The 22,559-nt window shown below is 42.5% G+C and overlaps 1 long non-coding RNA gene across 2 annotated transcripts in view; it reads right to left on the reverse strand.

The window, feature by feature from the left end:
• The window catches only part of LOC112545634 (uncharacterized), a 48,146-nt gene that overhangs the window by 14,939 nt on the left and 10,648 nt on the right, over positions 1 to 22,559 (reverse strand). For both annotated transcript variants that reach the window (XR_012902989.1, XR_012902988.1), the window contains exons 3-5: positions 15,918 to 18,973; positions 12,236 to 14,388; positions 7,937 to 8,118 (exon numbers count right to left, since the gene is read on the reverse strand). This is a non-coding gene — a long non-coding RNA (uncharacterized LOC112545634). The remainder of the gene's footprint in view (positions 1 to 7,936; positions 8,119 to 12,235; positions 14,389 to 15,917; positions 18,974 to 22,559) is intronic.

Here is a 22,559-nt window from a genome sequence, read left to right on the forward strand (position 1 = left end):
GATATTAAAGCATTATTTTCTTTCTGATACTTTTGAGTAAGGTTGTCTGCATTAGGAAGAGTTTTTGCTGCTGGATGGTATTATCATATAAAGTCACTAATGGGTCCTGCTGCAGTTAACTGTGGTTGTCTAGAGAAACAAAGAGAATGCACAGATTCATTGAGTCAATTATGCTATGTCCTCTCTTTCATTAAAGCCCTTGTGAAGTCTCCTGATATTGACTGTTTATCCCAAAGTTCATTTTTTTCTTTAAGCTTCTTATGTTGCTTACTTCCAACATTCTTCTGTCACAGTATAAGCACTCACCTCAATGCTGCAGTATTTGCAACGCAATGCATCCTCTTTACTCATCTTTACTTTTCTTGAAAATTTCTAAGCACCTATTTTCTGGTTGGTATTTACACATAGATTTGCATTTTCACCCCATATTTACCTTATAATGTTATCTTTACCTATGGAGGATTGATTATTTCAATTCAGTGCCCTACTAAATGGATACAAAGAAATAGGCTGGTAGTGCTTCCTTGTGAGCCAATCGTAGCACGATGCAAACAGTGTTTGATTTTTCCAGTCTCTTCTGTATGTGTGTTCTATGTTTTACACTGTGGAATTATTGCAGTCTCAGAGCTGTGGAACACAATAACCGCATAAAACAATTAGGCTGTGTCTAGACCGGCAAGTTTTTCCGCAAAAGCATCTGCTTTTGCGGAAAAACTTGCCAGCTGTCTACACTGGCCGCTCGATTTTATGAAAAAGCACTGGCGTTCTACTGTCCGAAATCAGTGCTTCTTGCGCAAATGCTTTGACATTCCCGTTAGGCCAAAAGCCCTTTTCCAGAAATGCTTTTGCGCAAAAGGGCCCATGTAGACAGCTGAAAACTGTTTTGTGCAAAAAAGCCCCAATGGCGAAAATGGTGATCGGGGCTTTCTTGCGCAAAACCGCATCTAGATTGGCACAGACACTTTTCCACAAAAAGTGCTTTTGCGGAAAAGCATCTGTGCCAATCTAGATGCTCTTTTCCACAAATGCTTTTAACGGAAAAACTTTTCCATTAAAAGCATTTGCGGAAAATCATGCCAGTCTAGACGTAGCCTTAGTGTTTAACAAAAATAAGTATCTGAAAAAATATTGAGTGGATTGATATAGGGGTATAAATCAGTAAAAACTGAACTCTGATAAAAAAAAACATGGTCACTAATTGGTGAAAATTGGTAAAAACTGAAAACATGGAATACTTAAGAGTATTTAAGGAATCTGCATTCATTGAGTATGTAGCATCATCCACCCCTGAAAATTAATAATGAAATGCTACTCAATTCAAATTTAAAAGATAATGATTTTGTTTTCTAAAATAAATGCTTCAACATTCTCAGCAGAACAAGCAAGAAAATATGACACTGAAGCTAAAAAAAGCAGAGAAAGAATGGAGCCAGCAATAAAGACTGATATCAAAACATTGCTGATGACATTAAAAGCAATAAGAATAAAAATAGATACCCAAATTTTCTCTATTAAGAAGGAAATAACTCACATGGAAGACAGAGTAATCAGCTTAGAAACAAGAGGGAGGCAATTCTCAGAATTAAAAATAGAACTGCAATAACATGAGATTACAAGGAAAAAGGGGAAGGTTATTACAACTGAAGCTTGATTATATAGAAGAGAGATAAAAGGAATAATCGTTGATTAAAGAGTATTCCAGGATATTCTGAAAATGTTTTATGTATAGAACTTCATAAGAAATTTGCTAAATTTAAAATCAATAGAAGCAGCTATTATAGACAGAGCTCTCAGAGCACTGTAGTACATCTCCCTCTTGGGACTGAAATCAGACCAAATACCATTTGATTGCAGTACTTTCGGGAGAAAGCTGTAGCAATTAAAAATCAACATAATTAGATGGGATCCAAAAATAAGGAAATAAAATTAATATTTGCCAAGATGTTAGCCATGTCATGAATTAAATGCACAGAAATCAGTGGGAAAACTAAGGCATTATGGAAAGCAGAGAAGGTGAGGAGTCTCTTTAAATCAACCTTCTCTGATGAAGAGCAGGTTTTATAACATTCAAGTTTTGAAGACAGAAAATAAACAAGGAAAGAAAAGCTGGGGGCGGGGAGGGGGAATTGTAAATTTGCTTGGAACAGAGGAATAGACAACTCAGAAGCTGACTTAACTGACCCTGCCAAGAATGGAACAGAAATAAATCAAAATGTTTAAAACACTGAACTATTAAAATCTTAAATGCAACAGGAGGAAAAAGATGGGGGGAGAAGACTTGGAACTAGTAGAATTAACAACTAGTCAAATATGTGTTTCTGCAAGGATCAGAAAACAGTTTCATAACAATTATGACGAGAAGGACTAGGGCTAATTAAAATAACCTCTTATGATAACATAACTATATAGGCATTAGGTACAGAGGTCTGAAGAAGAAACATATCCCATTCTATCTCCTCTTATTTATATTACTACAATGGTTTATTTTAACTTGAAAATTCATCCAGCAGAATACTTTATATCAATGTGACACTTTATATGCGGTGTTGTTCTACAAGTTGAACCTCTCTAGTGCGCCACCCTCACAACCTGACGTGATGAACTGATACACCCTATGTAAGCCTATGCCTACCCAAGACTTATCAAGCTGTCTTCATAACAAAGTATAGTGTTGTTACAGAATTTTATTGTATTGGCACAAGGAAATAAGTAGATAAAGCATAAAAATCATGCTTATGCTTAGCAGCACTATCAGCACTTCCATTGCTTGCTGGTCTCTTTAGGAGTAATTTAGAGCTAAGTAAAAACACAGAACACCGAGAGCCAGGACTGGCGGCTATAAACTAACTTTATGAAACTGTGGGAAACTTGGCCTCATCCACAATAAACAGACATCCAGCTAAGTGAAATCATGCCAGACCACAGATGTTGCCGGACCAGAGTGTCACATTAAGGATGGTTCAACCTGTAGTCTATTCGGTCCTAGAGTATTAGAGACAAGATGGGTGAGGTAAAAATATTTTATTGGACCCACTTCCATCAGAGAAAAAGACAAGCTTTTGAGCTGGCATGGTATTCTTTAGGTCTGGGAAATGTATTTAAGGCATCAAAGCTTCAACAAGAAGCAAGCTTTTTATGTCAAAGTTATATTGACAAAGTGTCAGTATAGATGTTTGGTTATGTTGCTGTAAAAGGCCTCGAAGAGGTGTCCTATAGTGCCCACCCTGACCTCTCTTATCAGCAATTTGAACTCCACTGCCCTCAACCCAGGTACAATGGCTTCTTCCCCTCTCTCTTTAAAGTTCTAGAATTTTTTTAAATTCTATTTCCTCCTTCTTCTGTGTGGACATCATGTCTTCCCAGCTAATCATGGCAGGTCCATGCAGCAAACACTCTCCCATTCGGAGCATATCTGAGTTGTTGGATCTGATGGCACTAGGGGGAGAGGAGGCCATGCAGTCCCATCTCCACTCTAGCCATAGGAACTTACATACCTGTGGTCAGATTTCACAGAATTCTAGAACTGGAAGGGACCTCGAGAGATCATCAAGTCCAGTCCCCTGCCCTCATGTCAGGACCAAGCAACATCTAGATCATCCCTGACAGATGTCTATCCAACCTGCTCTTAAATATCTTCAGTGATGAAGATTCCACAATCTCCCTTGGCAATTTATTCCAGCATTTAACCACCCTGACAGTTAGGACATTTTTCCTAATGTCCAACCTAAACCTCCCTTGCTGCAATTTAAGCCCATTTCTCATGGCATGTTGAATAAGGGCTACAAATGGGATACACATCAGTGTCTTGTGAAGATAAAGGAGCTGAGGCAGGTATGCTAGAAGGAAAGGGAGTCAAAAACTGTAAGTCTGGGGATGCACAGAAGACCTGCAGCTTAGGAGTTGGACACCATCCTCAGTGGCAATCCCCCTCCTCCACCAAGAGTCCCACTAGTGTTTTGGCAGGGCTGGAGACAGCAGACAGTAGACTCAGCCCCAAGGACAAAGTTGTGGATGAGAAGGTCAAGTTGAAGATGATGTGGTGCACACGGCAGGATTGTCAGATGGGACCGCAAGTCAGGACAACTTTTCCTCTCCCAAGGGTTTTAGTCAGTCCCAACATTCTATCTCAGGTATGCACGAAGCAGGACAGGAGAACCCTGTCAAGTGGTTTGTTTTAGTTGATGCTGCTTAGTTACCTAGTCCCTGAAAGATAATCAATCTTTACTTATCTCCTACACTTGGTGGAATTAATACGCAGGGGGAATTTAATCATGTGCTGAGTATAAATCATGGTCAGGAATCATCAAAATTTTCAAGCACGGAGACAAGTTAACAAAACATGCCAAAGTGCTGTATAGAAAGACACATTACTGGAGCGCGTTGTCAAAATGGTTCCTCAAAGCCTCCCTGATTAAACAGCTTCCTGTTGTGCCCCTCTACTAGTCCAGACATATGACTGTTCAAAATCAGCTGCCAGGTGATCCTTGACCACACTCCTCTCTGAGAATCAACCTGCTTTTCATCTGCCAAAGGCACATTCAATGATCATTTTGCACTTGCACAGCCTGTTGTTGAAACGTTCCTTTCTTCTTCCAGATTTTCCTTGTAAGGTTTCATTAGCCATGGGAGTAAGGTGTATGATGGATCTCCCAAGATCACTACAGGCATTTCAACATCACCCATTGCAGTTTTCTGGTCTAGAAAGAAAGCCCTTGCTTGCAGCTTTCTGTATAGGCCAATGTTCCTGAAGATGCATGTGTCATACACTTTCCCTGTCCATTCTGTAGTGATGTCAGCAAAATGGCCTCAGTGATCCACAAGTGCCTGCAATACCATGGAGATATACCCCTTTCTACTGATATACTCTGTCACAGGGGTGGCCAACCCGCGGCTCGTGAGCCACATGCAGCTCTTCCCCCCCTTAAAGTGCAGCTCGCGAAGCCTCCCCCATGACTTGCAAACCCTTCCCTGCGCCCCTAGAAACAGTCCCTGGTGCTCACGGGGGGAGGGGAGCTGTCCGGTGCAGTGATTCAAAATGGCATCGCCAAGATGGTGGCGGCTGACAGGAGCCTGATGTGGCCAAAAAGAGCCTTATCTTTTCTTTTAAAGGGGCAACATCCGTTCTTTTTTTTTTTTGCTCAACAATTCTGGGAGCTGGTGGGGAGCTCTTCCTTTTTTTCCCCCTCAACAAAAATTGCTCAAAAATAAATACTGGTGTGGCTCTTCACATTTTTTCCCGCTGCTGTTTCGGCTCTCTTCATTTAATGGGTTGGCCACCCCTGCTCCATCACAAGATGGCCTGTGACCAAAATTGGGGCATGCGGGTCATCTATTGCCCTAAAGCCCTGCATCATCCATCACCCATTGCTGCAAGGCCATCCATTATTTCACACCCATTCCAAAGACTCATGGTCTTTCAGAGCAGGATGAGATTAATCGCTCTGCACACGTGTGTTAACACAGCCCAAACAGTGGACTTCCCCATTCCAAAGTGATTTGTGACTGACTGATAGCAAGTCTGGAGTTGCTGTAACACACAGCAATTGCCACATGCTTCTCCACATCTGATTACAAAGAGCCACACTGAAAGATCAGCCCAATCTTTTTGGATAAGACAGTGAGTCACAAACAGGGTCATGTGCCTTGGCTGTTTCAGTGAAGTTCAGATATTACCACACCGTCAGCCTTCTCAAGACTGGTCAGTTTGTTAGTGCATTATAAGACTAAATCATTTAGAAAAGGTCAGGATATATGCCACAAAGACTGCCAACAGAGAAAAAGAGAGCTATGTGACAGGGCATAAAAATTCTGGTCAAGCGGTACTTGTAAAGTTCCTGTATGACTTGCCTGTTAGCTTACATAGAACATGCCAATAATATCCATGTCCACACACTTCATCCTCCCAGGGAAAAGAGGCCTGTAGTTTTACCTATCTGAGCAAAATAATGGCTGTAGCATCTCAAGAATCCTGGGAAAATCCAGTTTTAGTTTACAATATCTATTAAATATTCACTTCCTGTCCTATGCTGTTTTCAACTATTCAACAGCATTCTCTATATCAGTGTTTCTTAAACTGTATTCCGTGGCACACCGGTGTGCCATGAGACAGTCGGAGGTGTGCCGCAGAGAACAGAATTCAAAATGGCCACTCTTAAAGGGGCAGGCGACTTGTATTTATTTATTTATTTTTGCTCAACAAAATATCCTTGGTGTTCCCCATAAAAAAAATTATTGTTTGGTGTTCTTCAGTCTTAAAAAGTTTAAGAAACACTGCTCTACATAAACCACATAAATGGTAGCTGCATTTCAATAGTGAATGAAATGACTCCTCTACTGTATGCAGTTTCAATAAAGAACTTTGAGATTCTTTGCAAGGAATGATGTTATGTAAATGAGAGATATATTTTTCATTTTTACTGCAGCTGCAAGATTACAAAGCTTGGCAACAGGTTTGTAAAACACTTATTATATGTTTTTTAAAAAGACAATAAAAGTAATAGTGCACACTGTAAGGCAGAGCTCAGATCATGATCTGGTCTTTCTTAGTAGAAGCCCATCACAAAATAACACACAATCAAAAGATATTAGGCTAAGGCTATTGAAGTCAAAGGAATAAGAGAGATTGGGCTAAATCCATTGAAGCCAAGGGAATAACAAAGGATGAATTTATCCCATTATTTGTTTTGATTTTTACATTATTTGGGCTTCACTCTGCATGACACATTTGTAAATAGAAAGGTGTCTCAAAAGCTCTCTTTCTTTTGGGGTTAAATAAAAGCTACTAATACATCCTATGACACTAATTTAACCAAGAATAATTTGTAAGCATTCATAACAACAAGGTGCATTATCTAGATCAAGCTCTGCTTTCTAATACCACAGATTTCTAGTCCACAAAATGTTGGAATTATGTGTTGTGTTTCAATATCCTGTCTTTGCACTATTTCAGCTAAGACTGAGACATGTAGCAGTTTTCAGTATAAGGAATTGCACAATTTAAATTAAAAAAGTAAAATGAGCCTTTCTCCTGTATTCACAAGCAGAATTACTGAGTTATACAGGACCACTATTCAGAGCCAAACCCTTCCTTGAGGTCAGATCTCTCTACGGGTCTCTGCATGTAAGCTCTCCTTCACGTGTACATCTCCCTTCTCCACCAGGAGCTGGGACTTCATCTTCACTGGAGCTGTTCTGAATGGGAAGCATAGGGCACCAGAACAGCTATAGAGGCCACAGTGTGGATTACCCTGGCCTCCACAGATTCTGGACGGATCTGTGATGGGAGAAGGGGAACTGAATCACTGGATAAATTATATCTCTTGTTGAATATTCTTTTCCCCTGTCTCTCTGCTCTTTTCCAAGGAAAAACCTGCAGGACAAGCTGAACCTCAATTTCACTCAGTCAAAAAATCTTGGTGACATCAACTAGAGTTTAGTTTGAGTAAAGACTTTATATTTTAGCCCACAGTTAGCAAGAAATGTTTTAATAAGACCAACACAAAACATCAGACTTAAACATCATGCTTTAAGTATAAAATGTGTTGAGCATATTTGTGGATGGTTCTCAGGATTTTACATTTAAAGTTTGAATAATAAATAGATGATGAGTGTTACTGTTAGATGCACTAAGAGTGTGAACCAGCATAATATTTCCATGGGTTTCTGAGCAACGCTTCCTCAGAAACGTGTGGCTGTTACTTCCACATCAGGCTGATCAATACAGAGGAACACCTGATGCTATAAGCAAAATACACAAGCATAAAACACCCTACCTATAATATAATCAACAGCTACAGAAGAGCTGTACTGTTTATAAGGATTATTAATATCCTTGTGACTGGAGTAAAAAAAATCACAACTGCTCAGCTGAAAGCTGGCATTATGGATGACTCCTGGCCTGATATTTAAGACAGTTAAAACAAAATAAAAAAATTACCTGGGGAAAGGCAGGACTCCCATCCTTATCAGATCAACAAGAAGTGCAAGAGTAATCTTTTTCTTGTTACTGTTATGTTTGAAGGCCTCTTCTTTTCAATCATCATATTTTGGTGAACAGGTTGATCTGTCTGAGCTATATAATCCATATCCTCTTTTCCTCCACTGATTTCCAGAAAGATGCTGTCAGCCAGAGAAAAACTGTTAATTTTGGACTGTAGCTTTTTATTTCTCAAGTTGATTGACCTTCAGTCAACCCAGGAAAAACTCTAAGCTATAAAGCAGGCATGTCCAAAGTCCAGCCCGCGGGCCAATTGCGGCCCGTGTTCCGGTTTAATACGGCCCCCCAGGTAATTTGGCAATATCTATCTTTTATGGCCCCCAACGAATCCATATGTATTGAGATGAATACATTGTAAAATCTCAGTTAATGTCAGTTGGTCTAAATCAGTTATAAATATATTTGGACACAACATGTATACTTGGTGTTATGTTCCTGTTCATATTTTTTGAACTTAAAAGTTGACAGACAACCTTTATTACCAATAATATGTAATGTACTTTACAATGTTCCTGACATATATTTCAGCTTCCTGGATTTTTTTTTTCATCTGGCCTTCAGATATGAAAGGCAGAGTGATTTAACACCTGTTTAGATTTGTCATCCATGTGACGAAATGAAAAGTATGCCGTTTGCAATAAACTTTGCATAAAATAGTTAATTTGCATTTAATTTTAATGGTTCAAAGAATGTCAGGCAAAATGGTCGGCCCTCACGCATGTTCACTTCATCAAATCTGGCCCTCTTTGAAAAAAGTTTGGACACCCCTGCTATAAAGGATGGCAGGCTTTGGCAGCCTTTCAACATCATTCTCAGTACCATGCCTGCCACATGATGAAGGGGTTGCATACTCCTGGCTTGCTAGCAAAGGGATATTCCCCTATAGCTGCTGAGCCTAGGAAGGACAATATGATGAACAATAGTAGAAACTCCTTTTATCTGGTCTAAGGCTGATGAGTCAAACTTTGTTCTTAGATACAAGGGTGCAGCACCCATTAAACGGGCAATGCATTTATATAACCCAGAATGGATTTTGGTCTTGTGAGATATGCTGTTCTGAGATATATTTGTTCTTAGCAACTTTTAACTGCTTTTAAGGTGAATTTCAATAAGCTACTGGCTAAAAAGTATAAGGCAATAGTTCTGATTTTTAGTTATGAAATATGAGGTATAGTTTAAGTTTAAAGCAATTATTGGTAAAATGTTAATGTCAGAGTACTAGATATAAATGCTATATATATCTCCATAAGAACTAACTGGATTCACTGTTATATAGAAACCAAGTTTCTCTTGGGTTTTCCCTGCAAGTATGCAATTTGGTATGAGGGAATTGGAGAGTTGCAGATATTGTTAGCTGCATCCCCTCACCTCCAAAGAACTTGGGAGTGCAAAAGAAGGAAACCTCCTTCTGAACCAAAATAGGAGCTGTGCTGTCATTGGATGGGTCTTCACAATAATATAGTTAATGTTATCTCAAAAAGTATCTCTTAGGGTACAACCACATTTAAATGTACCCTCATGCTTGAGCTCAACTCAGATTTAATTTCCCTAGTGTCTACACCACAATCATGCTAACCCAGAGCTTGAACCTGGGGTCCTTCCCCCCCCAGGACTCTCCAGTGCTAGAGAGTCTAAGCATGAGTCAAGCAGGGACCCCAGTTCAAGCCCTACTGCTCTGCAGTGAAGACATAGCCCTCCTTGACTCATGTCCCAATAGTTTGCCAGAAGTATCCCACAATTCCATGGGACAATTTCCTTAGCCTTCTCTATCCCAACAATCTGCAAATCAGTCTATTGAAAACAGAAACTAGCCCTTCCCTTACCCCCGCCTCCAGTGAACTGGTCAATGTTAACCTCTTCTCTTGTGATCACTGAACTGCAAACACAATTTCAGAGAGGCCCCTTGGTTTGCAACAGAGCTCCAACCGATTAAACCTCTTGCAAAACAAGATGCTTCACAGTCACAGGAGCAAAGCCAAATGTTGACGAATCTCTCATAAAACTATGTATTTCAACTAATGCACCAGGAATGACCATCCATACCAGACAATAACTAAAAATCTGGCAACTCTGCAGATTTTCTGGACTGGTGATCAGTGCAGGGAACATATTAAGAAGCTGAAGAGCAAGTACTGTAAGATCAGTGACAAGAATCATACCATGAGTAACTCACTCACAATATGCCCATTTTATGATGACTTTGACTGGGTTCTGTGCACTATGCTTAGCATAGAGCCAACCAACCTATTCAGCTGGCATTATGCCCTTTTGGCATCTTATTCTGGCCTGGGGACTGATGGGAGCCAGCAGCAGTCTCTCAGAGCATGAAGTGACTCTTAATGAAACCCATCCCAGAGCAGGCAGTGGATCAGGATCAACAGCAGCTCCCCATTCCCTATACAGAAGAGCTGTTTGAACAACCCCGCCCCCTGCCAAGGAACAGCTGCTGCTGAGCCTGTAGAAAACCCAGTGGGGACAGAAGCTGCCCCAAAGCCCAGTAAGCATATGACTCAATTTTACGGTTTATTATTACAGTGACAGGAGGAATTTCTGCTGTAAGAAGCAATTCAAAAATGATAAGCCCCAACTACCAGTGTTTAGTCATTAAAAGACGGCTGTATCACTGCACCTTGGTTTCTCCCTACCACATGGAGTTCAAAATGGCAACTTAGAATGTCAAACATGCATAAACAGCTATAAAGGCTACTTTAACTGTTAAATCACACATTTGCTATGGCCCTTCATGTTTTCCTTTCAGTAATAAGAAATTTTCCACTCTATAAGCATTGCCATCCCCTACCAATTAAAAAGCTACGTTTTCCTCATAAGCACCTTCCTACAGGTAATATTCCCCCTCTTCCATCAGGCCATGCATGCCTGTAGCCATAGAGCTAACTTTATCATTTATTTTATTCATCAGTAATACAAGAAACCTGTATCCTACAGTGGTTCTCTAACTTTCCAAGCTACTGTATCCCTTTCAGGAGTATGATTTGTCCTGTATACCTCTAGTTTCATTTAACTTAAAAACTACTTCCTTACAAAATCAGATATAAAAATACAAAAAAGTGACAGCCACACTATTATTGAAAAATTGTTTACTTTCTCATTTTTACCATATAAAATAAATCAATTGGAATATAAATACTTAAATTTCACAGTGATATTTGAGCTTTTTTCAGCCGTGAGCCTTATCTGAAGCCTGAGTCCCATGCATTGGGGCTGAAGCCCAAGCCCAGCTGGCAATGTTAAAGCATGTAACTTAGCTTCACAGGCCCTCCTGTGTTATGGAGCCCTCAGCAGTTGCCTTGCTTGTCCCTGCTCTTGTGAGCCCTGCCCCAAGCCCTCCTAGGAGCTGCAAACCGAGAGTTGAGCAACACTCATCTATCTGAGTTAAGTATCTCCTGGATGACCTCTGTGTAAGCCATTGGCTACCACACTTAGCATAAGCCTTCAGGCCCATCAGGGGCAGATGACCATTTTGCAGGGCCCACGGCAGCACAATTTCGCAGGGCCCCCCTTTGCTACGGCGCATGCGCGGGGCTTCTTGAAGCGCGGGGCCCGGGGCGGCTGCCCCGCTCACCCTGCCCTATATCCGCCCCTGAGGCCCATGAACTTTGACACAGATAAGCAGCCCAACGGTCATCCATAAGTATTGGGGAATTGGGAATAGAGTGTTTAAGGGGGAAGTTTGTTCATAATGATGTGAGCCAACCACAGGAACATGAGCTTTGGGATATTTTAGGATGGAAATATCTGCAGATGTTTGACCACAAGAGTCCCATGGCCACAAACTGATATATATGTGTAACCCTTCTGCCGGGTAGGCCTGGCAGCAACCAGGGCCGGGTTTAATATCTTGGGGTTCATCTCACACAGAACTGGCTCAAGCCCCCACCCAGTAACCTGGGAAATTCACGCACCCCTGGGTGCCTCTGAGAGGCAATGCTTCCCCATTCACAAGCACAGAGTCTGAGTGTAGGAAAGAAACATTTAATGAAACAGAGAGAGAAGTCATACGGCATTAACTTGGGAAAATACCACAAACAGAGTTCATAACCCAAACATGAGCTAAGCCCCCCACCCTCAGCCAAGAATCACCTGAAGTCCCAAAGTCCGACACCCCAAAAGTCTCTGTCTCTGGTCAGTGCCACCAAGAGTCCAAAAGTTCACCCACAGGGTTTCACCTCCCAACCTGGGTAGAAATGGGGGTGGGGGTATAGATAGGGGGCACCTTACAAGTCACTCCGCCATGCTCCACCAGCTGTCTCGTTCCACGCCACCGGACGCTCCGCTGGTCGCCTGCCGCTGCTCCTACCAGCCGCATAGCACCGCTGGTCACCTGCCGCCGCTCCACACCCGCCGCTGCCATGCTGCTGGTCGCCACTCCTCGCCTGCCGCTGCTCCACTCCACGCCACTGATTGCTGCTCCTCGCTGGCTGCAATGGATCTGGCTCTCAGCCAAACCAGTGATTTCAGCTCTTAGTGATTTCAACTCTTTAGCCACCACCTGGACTGGCAAAGCATTCCAGCTTCCACTGGACTAGCAAAAAGACTCCTCATGGAGTCTGCTTTAGGTCTGTCCTTAAAACAAAGGGGGAAAGGGGCAAGTTGAGCCAGTCTTACAGCTCACACCTAGCAAGTGTGAAGTAGGCTAACTCAAGCCCTTTAACCCTTCTCCCCCAGCTCAGTTCACTCAACTCTGGAAGGGGAGAGGCTTGTTCCTCGGAGACTTCTTACAATGATGGTGGTGTCTCTCCTGCAAGCACTGGTGGCATGTTTTACAGTTCCCACATTAAGGGGTAGCATGATTTGTCACCCCCACAACAGCCCCAAATTATTTACAGTACACCACATTCCATTCCAACACTGATCCGCCATCAGCCCTGGCTGAATTGGATTTACATAGCCACACCTCATATTCTCTCCCCATCCTGACATGAGCTGTATTTACATATCCACAGTTAACAGTTAATTATCTTGCACAACTAAACAATTTGTAATGGCCCCAAGGCAGCTCTCTCCTTTTAGCTGGCTGATAGCAAGCAGCAGTTCAGCCCCTGCTTTCATATCATAAGTGAAGATCATTGGTCAACTAACCTAAAGGAGGAGGGCATCCCAACATTAATAGGATGAGGAAATATGGAGAAGGGAGAAACGTATACTGAATATGCATTAGACAATGTGGCATCCGAGTAACATATTATAAAAACTGTATGCTGCGTTCAGGGCCTGTTCCTCGAATGGCGCTCGGACCTTGGGGAATAAAGTCCCAAGTGTACTATCCATACAGGCACAGGGTATGTGCCTCTGAATATCTGAGCTGAAATCCTGGGAGTCTCACCTGCTTCCTTCAACAGTCCTGTGTCCTAACAGGGATGGGGCCAAGCTGTGGGCTCTGCAGTTCTCACCATTCAAAGGCCTTCAGTGTTTATTTTTTTTAATTACCAAATTTTAGAACAAAATGCTCGTTTTGAAACAAAGTTAAAACAAAACCTTCTTTGAGATAGTTGAAATTAATTGTTTTGACTTAAAAATCCGTTTTTTCCTGGGCTGAAACTATTTGTTGAATTCAACCCAAATTAACAAATAGTTTTGTAACCCTGAAAAATGCAGTTTTTGCAAATTTTCTATTTGCTGAAGAAAATTTTCCCAGCTCTACTCTTAAATCATGCTCCTTATCATACTTAGTCCTAAAAGGAAAAAAATAAGACAAAAGCACCGTCCTCAAGAATTTCCAACCAAAGGGCTTGCCCTCCAAACCTTTATTAATGAATAATTCCATTGACTGCAATATGATTGCCCCCACTAATAAAGGATATGAAGACAGGTAATAAAGGATCAAGCCCTAATATTTACTGAACTTTTAAATTCATTTGGCATGAAGTAGTTAATTTAATAATGCTGGATGGCTATGAAGGACATAAAAATGTGGCCTTTACAAAGTCTGCAAGGGAGCTAAAAACTATTTAGAAGTTTTAAAATCTATATCAAATTAATTTATATTCTGGCAGTTCCTACTATCCGCTAGATAGTGACCAAACCTATGAGAAGCAGCAGTCAGCTTTATGCAACAGAACTATCTAAGACAAGAAATGGTGGGAGAAGAAAGAAATATCAACAAGTATGAAATGTTTTCATATCAGTATGTTGTATATGTATGTCTGTGTTTAGAAGTTATTAAATAAATATATATATAAAATATACTTGATTGCCCCAGAACATTTCCATTATTAGTAGGCCAATTTTTGTAGGCACTGCAGAAGAAGAATGTCATACTTTCCACCAAAATGCAAAGTCAGATCTTCACATCAAAGCTCACATGGAGGACAGATTAATGAATTAGCCTGGAGTTTACTTTCCAAGATACTAATGATCCACCACAAAATAACCTGCAAAGAAAACCAAGTCACTAAAATAAAAACAAAGAAAAAAAGTTAATTGAAGTTTACCAGAATGAAAATATTTATAACACTGTTAGTTTACAATGTCCATAGTGATCACCGCTTTGATATTGCTGTGCTATTTTTAAAGGATTAAAGCTGCTCAAGATGGTTAAGACCAAAGCAGAATGTGAAGAGCTTCAAAAGGATCTCTCAAAACGAGGTGATTGGGCAACAAAATGGCACATGAATTTTAATACTGATAAATGCAATGTAATGCACATTGGAAAAACGAATCCCAGCTATACATACAAAATGATGATTCCAGGAAGCCTGGGGCAGAGCAACTCTGCCTCTGGCTTCCTGTAGTCAGCCGCTGGTCAGTTTCAGCAGCGGCTGACTTGGGGACGTCTGGGGCAGAGCAGCTGGGGTGCTTCCGGGTTGGTCCAGTAGCGCCGAGGAGCGGCGCTGCGGGACCAACCCGGCAGCGCCCCAGCTGCTCTACCACAGGCATCTGCGAGAAAAGCCTGGTCTGCTGGGGGGGGGGCCCACTAGCTGTGCCCCCCCCCCCCAGCAGACCAGGGAGACGCGGGTGGCGGGACCGCCCAGACGCGCCGCGGTCCCGCCGCCCGCGTCCTCCGCGGCTTTGCTCCATGTCTCCCTGGTCTGCTGGGGTCCGTCCCCCCCCCCAGCAGACCAGGGAGACATGGAGCCGCTTTTCTCGCCCCGGAGGACACAGGCAGCCGGAGGCCCCTCCCAGCAGACCAGGCCCCCCCCCAGCAGACCAGGGAGACATGGAGCAAAGCCGCGGAGGACGCGGGCGGCTGGACCGCAGCGCGTCTGGGCGGTCCCGCCGCCCGTGTCCTCCGTGGCTTTGCTCCGCGTCTCCCTAGTCTGCTGGGGGGCCCCCCAGCAGACCAGGGAGCCGCGGAGCCGCTTTTCTCGCCCCGGGGGATGCGGGCGGCGGGACCGCGGCGCGTCTGGGCGGTCCCGCCGCCCGCGTCCTGCGGGATGAGAAAAGCCCTGTTCGTAAGTACGGATCCGACATAAGTGAGATCCGCGTAACTCGGGGACTGCCTGTATATAAATACATGGTATGCCCACATCTTGACATACGGATGTGGTCGCCTCATCTCAAAAAAGATATATTGGCATTCGAAAAGTTTCAGAAAAGGGAAACAAAAATGATTAGGAGTTTGGAACTGATGCCATATGAAGAGAGATTAAAAAGACTGGGACTTTTCATCTTAGAAAAGAGGAGACTAAGGGAAGATATGATAGAGGACTCCAGATACAACAATATGGAGAAAGCGAATAAGGAAAAGTTATTTACTTGTTCCCATAACATAAGATCGACGGGTCAGCAAATGAAATTAATAGGTAGCAAGTTTAAAACAAACAAAAGGAAGTTTTCCTTCAAACAGCGCACAGTCAAACTGTGGAATTCCTTGTCAGAGGGTGCTGTGAAGACCAGGACTTTAACAAGGTTCAAAAAATAACTGGATAAATTCATAGAGGTTAGGTCCATCAATACTTACTAGCCAGAATGGGGTAGAAAGGGTGTCCCTAGCCTCTGTCAGTCGGGGCTGGAAGTGGATGACAGGAGAGGGATCACTTGATGGTTACCTGTTCTGTTCACTCCCTCTGGGGCATTTGGCATTGGCCATAGTTGGAAGACAGGATACTGGGCTAGATGGATCTTTGGTCTGACCCAGTATATCCATTTTTATGTTCTAATAAATATATTACAAATAAATGTAACAATTAGACACCAACAAACTTAACCATTTCTTCTTCAGCTCTCCAGCTTGCAAGTTTTACATCAGGATTACCACTCTACTTAATACACTGTACTCAGATGTATTTATAGTAGGAATGAATAAGTTTATTATTGACAAACAGAGATTCAAATGATAGTAAGGATATCGAAAACTTATGGTTATATATAAAACAAAATCATAATGTGCTTTCTAGAACTTAAACTTAACTCACCAGACATTTCTCTGTCTCCTACATGATAGCTTCCCCTAAGTTCTTTTCCCTGCATTTTCAACCAGGATAACTAAGACCTTTCTTTTCTAATATCTTGTCTAGCATCATGTCTTCCCAGCCTGAAGGATTGCCAGGGCATCTCTCTGCACTCCCATATACACTAGATCTTTGATCTTCCTGTTTATCTTACCGTTTACAGTTTACCTCTTCCTGTTAATTTTGTTTTGAAGTACCTACAAGTTCTTCATTAGCATTTGACTTAGTATGCTAATAGACTTATATTGTGACACACAATACATAATGCTTACCTGGGGAGATAATGGGAAGCGGGAGGTGTTTTTTGCCACATTGTCACACTGTTGACCAGTGTTCCCTCTAAGCTGGGCAGCCACACAGCTTCACAGGTGATTAATCAGCCCACCCAGGCAGAGGCTCTAGGCTCTGTGCATGGAGCTGACTGACTGGGGGCAATTGATTAATCACCTGTGAAGCTGTGCACAGCTTAGAGGGAACACTGCTGTTGACTTATATTTAGTTTATGTTCCACTATGAACCCCAGATCCTTTTCTGCAGTACTCCTTCCTAGATAGTCATTTCCCTTTAAATATGCATGATACTGATTGTTCCTCCCCAAGTGGAGTTATCTGCATTTGATTTTACCCCCCGATTCTGCCTTGTTTCCCCTTGATCCCTACTATTATAGCCCATGCTCCCCCCATTCCTGACCCATCTTGTAGGTCTTTTTCACTTACCTGTGAGTTTTGGTCATCTGCCCCTGTTGAACCTAGTTTAAAGCTCTCCTTATTAGGTTAGCTAGTATGTATCCAAATGCGCTCTTCCCCTTCCTCAATAGGTTTACCCCACCTCTGCTTATCAGTCCTTCTTCCTGGAACAGCATCCCATGGTCAAAGAAGCCTAAGCCCTCCTGTGGACATCATCTTCACAGCCAGGCATCCCCTCCAGGATGCATCTATCTCTGCCTGGACCCCTATCTTTGCCCAGAAGGATAGAAGAGAATACCACCTGCACACCAAACTCCCTCCCTCATACTTCCAGAGCCCTGGGAGTCACTTTCAATCTGTTCAAGGTCACACCTTGAAATATCATTAGTGACCACTGGATGAGTAGCATGGATAGTTGTCAGAGGGCTGGATGATCCTCAACAATCCCTTCGTAACGTCTCGGATATGGGTCCCTGGTAGGCAGAATACCTCCAAGGATGTCATGTCAGGGCGACAGATGGGTGGATCCATCCCCCTCAGAAGAGCCTCCAACCATCCCCGCCATACATTTCCTTGTCATAGTGGTGGTTAGAAACCTCCCAGCCTTACATAGCCTCCCAGCCTTACATAGGTACATAGCTTCTTCTCCTCCTCCTTCAGAAAGGGTGATTCCTTATCTCTTGTATTCAGGGCAGCATAATGGTTCTACAGAACCATGGTGGGTGGGATGTAGGGATGGAGCACTGCCTGTGGCCAGAAGTAACCAGCTGTCAATGTTCTCACTGAGGGCACGTCTAGACTACCCTCAGCTTCCGAAAGAAGATATGTAAATTCAGCACAAATGTGCATATCTTCTTCCGATCCCTTTTTTGGAAGAGGTTTATAAAAAACAATTTTAAAAAAGCAGCAGTGTAGATGGGTTTTTTTGTGCAAAACCCTCCCTTTTTCAAAAGAACCCTTACTCCTTAAAAAAAGAGATTTACAGGTTTCTTTCGAAAAAGGGGGGGTTGCGTGAAAACCCCCGTTTAGACTACTCCCCCCCAAAAAAAACCTCTTCTGAAAAAGGGATCAGAAGAAGATAAGCAAATTCACACCAAATTTGAATGTCTTCTTTCAGAAGCCAAGGGTAGTCTAGACATGCCCCGAGACAATTATCTCCTCCACCAGTAGCATACAAACAATTCTCTGAAGCTGGATAGTTTCCTCAGCCTTAGATGTCCCCACAGGAATACTCTCAAGGAATTCCTCATGGGCATAAATGCTCCTTGGCCTAACCTCTGCCCCATGTAGCTCTCCCACCTGCTTCCTGAGAGATTCCACCAGCAGGCACCTTTCACATTGGATTCTCTCTCCAGGTTGGATTTCGGTATGTGGGAAATGCGAGCCACGGTTTCTGCAAAATCACACCAGGATCTGGATAGAGGCATCCATGGTCAGGTCATGTCTGTTTGGCTACAGGCACAGGCAGAGGAGACAGGAGCAGTGTTAACTCTTCCTAACAATACAGGTTGTACTACGACTCCCTGTTATGGACTCTGTCTTACAAACTGCCTCTCAAACTCCCCTGTTAGTGTTCCCCTGGTGGCTTAGCTTCTGGCTTTTAAGACCTTCTCTCTTAGGTCAGCCCTACCCCTCTGTTAAGCACACAGGAGGAGGGTGATCACAAGCTGATTAAGACCGATCAAGAGAACAAAGGCTCAAACACTCCCAGACACACAAACCCAACTGATAAATGTAACTAAAATAACTGAAATTATCTGAAACAGAAGAAAATGCAAACAGTCAAGCAAATTTACTCCAAAGTTAGTACTCACACCTTGTTTGTTCAGTGGGAGGATCTCCTCTTCCTCTCAAACTCCTGTTCTCTGTTCCCAAGCTCCCTGAATCAGGGATGTTGCAATAGAATATTGTTGGTATAATATTAACCAGCTTTCTACATTGTTTTTAACATTGGCAAGGCTTCTTTATTGTCAAAGCTAATGCAGTCAACATACCCATAATGTTTATCATCTAACACAATCTGCTATATAACATCTTCAAATAATGCTGCCACTAAAGGCTGTAACTATTATACTGCTTTATGATAATGTTTATAAAGGGATATAGGATGCAAGTCAGTGAATATACTAGCATTGCACTACTTTAAACCTGGATTTATATCTCCAATAGGTCAACCATCAAAAGAAATTTGATGGTTTAGTCTTTGTGTTTATTTGTCCACATCATAACCAGGGAACATGTGTTTTAAAAGATTTGTTAAATGTACAAGATAATTAAGGTAATAAATCAAACATTACTAATGCTAGATGTGCTAAAACAATATAATAAAAAGTGGGGATATGTCTACACTTGCTCCCTAGTTCAAACTAAATTGCTAATGAAGCGGGGATTTCAATATCCCGCGCTTCATTAGCATGATCTCACCGGCGTGTTACTCCGCTCAAATTGCTGCTTAACACTGGGAATAGATTTTAGATTATTATAATTATAATTGAAGTAAATTATTATAATTAAAAGACACTTTCATAGAGGATACGAAGTCTTCAGAGCCCACTGGTATATGTTTATTTTTTGTTTAATATTTACCTATATATATGTGCAAATTAAATTTAATCTGCCAATACAGTGCTTAGTCCCAATCCTTCCTTCAGAGTATACGCAACTTCCAGAATTCACTGCATGAGAAGGAGCGCGAACAGGAACAGCTAATAGGAGAGTTTGGAGAGGGAGTTCTCCAGGTAAAAGAGGAGTAAAAACCGGACCCTTGTGGTAAGTGGCTGTCTGGAGTGTGTGTTTGTGTGTGTGGGAGTTATTTGCAGTGTGCTGAGCTTGTGTTTGTCTGTTTGGTTTGTTTGTTTGGTTTGTTTGTTTGAAGGAGCTTCTAAAAGGTTTGAAATCTAGAAGCCTCTGTTAATTGGCTGAGCCTCAGTCAGGGGGAGGGGCTAGTAGAGCTTCATAAGCCTGTGAGTCAGTGACCAGGAACAGCTAACAGGAGAGCTTGGAGAGGGAGTTTAGAGGGGGTAGAGAGCACTAGTGACTTCTGACCTTCTTTAAAACATAACTATTAGAATAATCTATATTCCAGAGGTTTAAAAAAAATCCCAGTTTAGACTTAAACTTATTCATTAGAAAAATGCAGACAGAAGCCCAGCAGCAGAGTGGGGGCTATCCTGTTTATTGTGTTGAGTGTAACATGTATGATTACCTGCCCTGTGGGCGGGTGGCATGTGTGTGCACCCGTTGCAAGGAGCTCCTGACCCTCAGAGATTGAGTTTGGGCTTTGGAGGCCAGGGTGGTTGAACTGGAGGAGCTAAGGAGGTAGAGAGCTATGTTGATGAGACTTTCCGGGACACTGTAGTACCGTCCCACCTCCAGTCTGAGAGCCCCAGTGCTCTTAAGGAGGATGAAAGTCTCAAGGGAACAGAGCATTCAATGGGAGCAGAGGGAAACCATCCCGTAGTTGGGACCCTCCTCCCAGAGGATGTTGCGGTATCCTCTCGCACTGAGGATACCTCTGAGGGGGAGGGAATGCCAGTTAGGAAGAGGCAGGTGTTAGTAGTGGGTGATTCGATCGTTAGAAACATAGATAGTTGGGTTTGTGATGACTGGGAGAACCATATGGTCACTTGCCTGTCTGGTGCGAAGGTTGCGGATCTCTCGAGGCATCTAGACAGACTTATGTGTAGTGCTGGGGAGGAGCCGGTGGTCGCGGTACATGTAGGTACTAATGACATAGGGAAGGGTAGGAGAGATGTCCTGGAGGCCAAATTTAGGCTGCTAGGAAAGAGACTGAAATCTAGGACCTCTATGGTGGCATTCTCGGAAACGCTTCCAGTTCCACGCGCAGGGCCAGGTAGGCAGCGGAGCTTCAGAGTCTCAATGCATGGATGAGACGATGGTGTAGGGAAGAGGGGTTTAGATTTATTAGGAACTGGGGACACTTTTGGGAGAGGGGGAGCCTATACAGGAAGGATGGGCTCCACCTAAACCAGGGTGGAACCAGACTGCTGGCACTAAACATTAAAAAGGCCGTAGAGCAGTTTTTAAACTAAGAGATGGGAGAAAGCCGATTGGTGCGGAGATGCACGTAAATCGGAGGGAGACTTCTCTTAGAGGAAAATCCATTGATAGAGATTCTCTAAGCTGTAATCAGAAAGAGAGGAGGGGAGAGGGCAAACCATGGGCCAGAGCAGACAAACAACCGCATACAAAGGAATCCAATGTATCAGTGAAGGGCAGACAAATAAGCACTGGCAAATTTTTAAAGTGCTTGTACACAAATGCTAGGAGTCTGACTAATAAGATGGGTGAACTAGAGTACCTCGTATTAAATGAGGAGATTGACATAATAGGCATCACTGAAACCTGGTGGAATGAGGAAAATCTGTGGGACACAATCATACCGGGATATAAAATATATCGAAAGGATAGAGCAGGCCGGGTGGGTGGCAGAGTGGCACTATATGTGAAAGATAATGTAGAATCAAATGAAATAAAAATATTAAATGAATCAACATGTTCAATAGAATCGCTATGGATAGAAATTCCATGCTCCAATAATAAGAAATTAGCAGTAGGGATATATTACCGACCACCTGACCAGGACAGCGATACTGACATTGAAATGCTAAGGGAGATTAGAGAGGCTACCAAAATAAAGAACTCTATAATAATGGGGGATTTTAATTACCCCCATATTGACTGGATACATGTCACCTCAGGAAGAGAAGCGGAGGTAAAATTTCTCAATGGCTTAAATGACTGCTTCTTGGAGCAGCTGGTGCAGGAACCCACAAGGGGAGGGGCAATTCTCGATTTAGTCCTGAGTGGAGCGCAGGATGAGGTCCAGGATATAACCTTTACAGGACTGCTTGGGAATAGTGACCATAATATAATAACATTTAACATTCCTGTGGTGGGAAGAACACCTCAGCAGTCCAGCACCCTGGCATTTAATTTCAGAAAGGGGAATTACACAAAAATAAGGAGGTTAGTTAAACAGAAATTAAAAGGCACAGTGGCTAGTGCCAAATCCCTGAAAGCTGCATGGAAACTTTTTAAAGACACCATAATAGAGGCCCAACTTAAATGTATACCCCAAATTAAAAAAACATAGCAAGAGAAAGAAAGACCATGTAAAAGAAGCAGTGAGGGACAAAAAGGCATCTTATAAGAAGTGGAAGTCCAATCCTAGTGAGATAAATAGAAAGGAACATAAACACTGTCAAATCAAGTGTAAACATGTAATAAGAAAAGCAAAAAAAAAAAAAATTTTGAGGAACAGCTAGCCAAAAACTCAAAAAGAAATAACAAAATGTTTAAGTACATTAGAAGCAGGATGCCTGCTAAAAAACCTGTGGGTCCCCTAGATAATCGAGCTATAAAAAGAGCAATCAAGGACGATAAAGCCATTGCGGAGAAACTAAATGATTTCTTTGCTTCAGTCTTCACGGCTGAGGACGTTGG

The sequence above is a fragment of the Pelodiscus sinensis genome, chromosome 3, assembly GCF_049634645.1.
Source record: "Pelodiscus sinensis isolate JC-2024 chromosome 3, ASM4963464v1, whole genome shotgun sequence".
Lineage (NCBI taxonomy): Eukaryota > Metazoa > Chordata > Testudines > Trionychidae > Pelodiscus > Pelodiscus sinensis.